Source organism: Triticum aestivum, chromosome 2B, assembly GCF_018294505.1.
Source record: "Triticum aestivum cultivar Chinese Spring chromosome 2B, IWGSC CS RefSeq v2.1, whole genome shotgun sequence".
NCBI lineage: Eukaryota > Viridiplantae > Streptophyta > Magnoliopsida > Poales > Poaceae > Triticum > Triticum aestivum.
In genome coordinates this window covers 185,315,567-185,321,236 of record NC_057798.1, presented here as the reverse complement: position 1 = coordinate 185,321,236, position 5,670 = coordinate 185,315,567, and positions in this window count along the sequence as shown.

The window sequence follows — 5,670 nt, the reverse complement described above, 5'->3', positions numbered from 1 at the left end:
GGCGTGCTGGCCTCTCTGTTTTGCCTAGGTGGGGCTGCGACGTGTTGATCTTCCGCGGCCGGGCATGACCCAGGAAAGTGTGTCCGGCCAAATGGGATCGAGCGTGTTTGGCTATGTGGTGCACCCCTGCAGGGAAGTTAATCTATTCGAATAGCCGTGATCTTCGGTAACAGGACGACTTGGAGTTGTACCTTGACCTTATGACAACTAGAACCGGATACTTAATAAAACACACCCTTCCAAGTTCCACAGACAACCCGGTGATCGCTTTTCTACAGGGCAACGAGGAGAGGATCGCCGGGTAGGATTATGCTATGCGATGCTACTGGAGATGCTACTTGGAGACGCTACTTGGAGATGCTACTTAGAGGACTTCAATCTACTCTCTTCTACATACTGCAAGACGGAGGCTGCCAGAAGCGTAGTCTTCGATAGGTTTAGCTATCCCCCTCTTATTCTGGCATTCTGCAGTTCAGTCCACTGATATGGCCTCCTTACACATATACCCATGCATATGTAGTGTAGTTCCTTGCTTGCGAGTACTTTGGATGAGTACTCACGGTTGCTTTCTCCCCCCTTTTCCCCCTTTCCTTTCTTTCTGGTTGTCGCAACCGGATGCTGGAGTCCAGGAGCCAGACGCCACCGTCGGCGACGACCCTTACTACACCGGAGGTGCCTACTACTACGTGCAGCCCGCTGACGACGTCCAGGAGTAGTTAGGAGGATCCCAGGCAGGAGGCCTGCGCCTCTTTCGATCGGTATCCCAGTTTGTGCTAGCCTTCTTAAGGCAAACTTGTTTAACTTATGTCTGTACTCAGATATTGTTGCTTCCGCTGACTCGTCTATGATCGAGCACTTGTATTCGAGCCCTCGAGGCCCCTGGCTTGTATTATGATGCTTGTATGACTTATTTTATTTGTAGAGTTGTGTTGTGATATCTTCCCGTGAGTCCCTGATCTTGATCGTACACATTTGCGTGCATGATTAGTGTACGATTAAATCGGGGGCGTCACAAGTTGGTATCAGAGCCGACTGCCTGTAGGAATCCCCTTTCCAACTCCTTGGCCGAAGTTGAGTCTAGACTTTACAAAACTTTTACTAACATGGCTGTGTGTCTTACGGGCACATGTCGCCATTGGGTGGTATTAGGATCTTTTATTCCTCGACCTATACTCTGGGACTCTGACATCTCTTCTATTCGGGTTAAATGAATTTTTACTAAATCTAACATTAGGATCTCGTTATCATTTTCACCCGGGGAGCCCCTTATTACTGCTGATCGTCTGCTGCACCAGAAGACCCTGAAGATACTCTCCGCTGTTAACCCGAGAACTTGTGTTCATCGCGTTTGCAATTCACCTTCCACCGCAAACCCTTATGGATAACTACTTGCATTTGTTATTCTTACATTCATCCCTAGTGGTCTTGTTATTACAAGATACCCTGAAAAACTCGTCGTGGTTTCGATAATCCCTTGAGCTTACTGCCTTGCTGTTCTTGTCACTTGAATACCCCTACGGTTAATTCTCGCATTTATCGAGTATCCGCCCATCCCCCAGTTGTTCATGAGTTACACAAAAGTCTTCGAAATACCACCCGATATTCCGAAAATCCTCAGCAACCTATTGCTCTGGAATTTCTTGTTTGCTTTCATTATGATTAATCCCATAAGTATAGAAATCTTATTGACATTTCTTGTCATTATCATCTTGAGTCTGTTGACTCAATATGTTGCGAATACACGCAATCATCATTGATCCTTATAAATTACCTTTCCGGCTGAGCTTCCATTCCTTTAACTGGAATTGGTTCTCGACCAATCCAATTGTCTTTGATTGTACCCTACGACTATTCAACTTATCCACCCCTAATCAGAGCATTGCTTCTGATCCCTTGATTTGGAAATCATAATTCCTTTGCATTTGACAATTGAGTTAGTCAGTTGTTTCTATAATCTTCTTCCTCTAGTTGAGTACCGATGCTCACGTCAGATCCCTTGTGGACCACCAGATCCTTTGTTGGATTTTATCTGACAATGCCCTTCATATTCAATAAACTTGTGAGCCTTTTTCTCGGATACATAATGCTTTTGGTAAATTGTATCGTCTACTTTCTCAACCATGCTCTGCCTTCGAGCTTGAGTTAATTACTTCTAAAGATTTTGGTATATGTTTCTAAGAAGCCCGTATGGATTGAACATATGCCTTCTCTAAACCGTGTGAACCCGAAAGTTTTCACGAGTCATACTCTTCTGGTGCTTCACCAGATAAAATTTCAACACTGCAACTTCATCGAACGTGAGAAGTGAATGAAATGTTATGCATTGGAGAAGTGGGAGTCGACCTTGAACTTGTGCTCATGCCCATGGACACGATGTAGATCTTATCATTAAAGCTTCTCTTAAATAAATTATTCCTTTGGTATAAGTTCATCTTATATCCAGGATCTGGCCTTTTGCAACCGTGGTTCCGACCATGATTGTTCTTCTTTGTTCTCCTTTCTCGGACAAGTCAAAATAATTGTCTTCTATGGATCAATACACCAGTCCAACCTTTACTTTGATCTTGTGTCGGGTATTACCCCCCCTGTATCTCGAGATTATCATGGAACTGCATAACTTTATGAGTTCTTCATCAAGTGCTACCTTCCCACTGATTCCAATTTTTCGCGGGCTCTGAGTTATTGAACACTCAAAGACCCCGATAACTGAACCGAGTCCGCTCTACGGTTCAACAACTCTTCAGTAAGATTCTATAAGTACGAGTTTGTACCCGATCACGCCATTCCTAGCCTGTTTGGCTATATCATTGTCGTGACGATTCTAACTGTGCTACCTGGTCCTTATTCTCGGAGCACCAATTTTCGACGATGAACTAACCTTACGTCGATCCTCATCGTCATATCATTTCGCCTTGAACAACAAGCTTGGTTTCGAGTGGTGTCGTACCCTTGGTTCCAATAACCTTTCACTTCATCATTGTTTGACTTGATGTCATCGTCGATCGATTACATCTTCGTGAAATCTCTCGACAAATGTGTCGTGATCATCATCATCATTCTGAGCTCATCCAGGATATCAATTGGATTCATGATGAGAAATACCATCCTTGCCTCGATGAATTGTATTATCATCGACCACTTTATTGCCTTCCCACCAACACAAGCTTGTTCATGTTTGGTGTTATACCTTGAGTTCCTTGCTGTCCAGCAATTGATCTTCCTTACCTCGGAAGTATTACCATCTCTTTTTGTCAAGAATGTGGTGAGAATTTCACCACCTCTTAATAATTCTTGATATCATAATACTTCTTGCCATCGTCGTTCATTCCTTGGTCCCCGTATTGTTTTCAACCGGAATACCGACAATGGAGCTATGACGTGTGAATTCAAAACTCCTAGCAACCCTATTGCTTTGAAGTGAATGGACGATAGTTCATTCTAAGTCCTTCGCTAATTGAATCACCATTTTAACATTGGTCGTGCAACCCAACCCGTACTTCGGGCGCACCCTTCAACCAATGTTTAATTGTGTATGTTTTCCTCGAGCATACTTCCTTATATCAGTTGATCTGACAAATGTTATCTCCTTGTTCACTTAATGGTGGAAATCCATCTTTTGGAAATCTCGATGGATTATCGCTGAGCCCATCAGCCACCTCCTCCTCTCCTTGGTTTAATGATGAACTATTGTTTCAGGAACCCACTCCCATAGTTCATTTCCTGAGAATCCTGAAATGTCATTTCGTCTATTTGTGTTGCACCTTTTATTCTCGGACATCCTGAGTCTGAGGTATCATTACACCAATCGGATCTGAATCTCGGTCAGATATGATGGTTGGGACAACTTTCCAAGAGTTATGTTGTTGGCCCTTTGATGACCTGGTAACAGGATGTCATGCCTAGCACCCCCCCCCCTGGCTGGAGGACCTATCATTATGATTTCTTTTGCAAGGATAACCATTCCTCCTAGAGGAAGTGGTAGGACTTATTTTATAAGTTACTCCTGATGGGTCATTGGTGTATCCGAAGTCGGGCCCTTGATTGAAACACCATATCATTGCTACCTGAAGCATGTCTGTGGTACTCCGTTCATCACCAAGAACATTTGAAGCACAATGCTAAATTCTCTTTATCAATTATCCAAACACCGTTGTATGGGTAATGTCATGAAATTTTTCTCCCCTTACCTAAAATGGTTTTCTACCTACTATCCTGTCATGGATATCATCTGCTTGTCCTTGGGAAGGATATACCCCTGGAAAATGTGTTTAAACACATTTTTCCTTTCCATTGATTTGGTTAAATCCGATAATCATATCTTCCTTTCCATTGTTTGGTTTAACCTTTCTTGTGATCTATGAGATCTAAGCAGTAATATTCTCCTACTTTTGTAAACTCCTCGGTGTACAATTCTGTCAGAAAGACCCTGTTATTTTGGTGAGGACATTCCGGTAACCACCGATGGACGAGAACTTTGCCTATTGGTCCGCCTCGTTCAACGAGCAGGAAGATGGTTCTCTTCGTCCCTCGCCCTTGGTACCGACATTGTTGCCGACATAACTGTCAGGCTATCCTCTAACATGCCTTGCTTACATGATTGTGCAAGACGTCACTGCCTTTCCTACTTTTAACCCACATGGTGGGCCCATAACCCACAGTTCCAAAGGATCGAAACCTGACTCTCCTGCACACCCCAGTTCCAAAGTTATTCCTCCCGCGTGGACATGTAAGTAATTCATGAGCCACCTTTCCGATGAGATCATCAATTCTGGCATCGGACACAATAATTATCCCGTTGCTTTGAAACCACTTTCACCTTCTGACTAGGCATTGAACGATTGCCTGGCTACTTGAAACTTCTTATTGTACCTCCCAACCTTACTCTCGATGTCTTTTAAATGTTCAAACTCGAGAGGTACTCATATGCTCATTCATGGGTTAATCCCAGATTATAACACTTATAACATTCTGTCGTTGCCGACCTGCCCCGTTACTTATTCGTAAATGCGATGGAATTCCCGAAAAAAAAGGCCGACTTCACCATGAGGACCTGAAACAGAGAAATGAAGACATCAATGAAAGGGATCAACCTCTTCGAAAGGGCAGCCAAGACCGAGAAGACTTGTTAGGTTATTCGCTACCAGCACCTTTCCCCCATTACTCCACCGCTTAAATATCGGGACGAGATTTCTTGTAGTGGAGGAGAATTGTGACGCCCGGATACTTAAGCTACAGTAAACCACTGTTAATGATGCCACGTCAGCACAATTACTGTTGCTAATCTCGCGTTAGTTCGAAACTGATTCAAATTCAAATTCAAAATCAAATCAAACGATAAAAGTTTTCAAACTTTAAAACTAAAATATTCGAGTTGTGCCAAATAATGCAAAGTTAATTGTGGTGAAGAAACCCCACTTTTATAAAATGTTTTAATACCCTAAAATGATTAAAACAGTAGGTAAAACAATTAAATAAATGCATTTTGGGTTTTATAAAATACTAAACTATTTTGTTCAGGGATAAAACCTTTCGTGGCAGTAGTTATAATTGTAACTCTATTTTAGCTATGGGTTTCACTTTTTGTAAAAACTATAAACTATTATATAAGAAAAATAAAACAGAACAGAAAATAAATAAAAGAAAGAAAATACAAAAGATAAAACAGAAAAA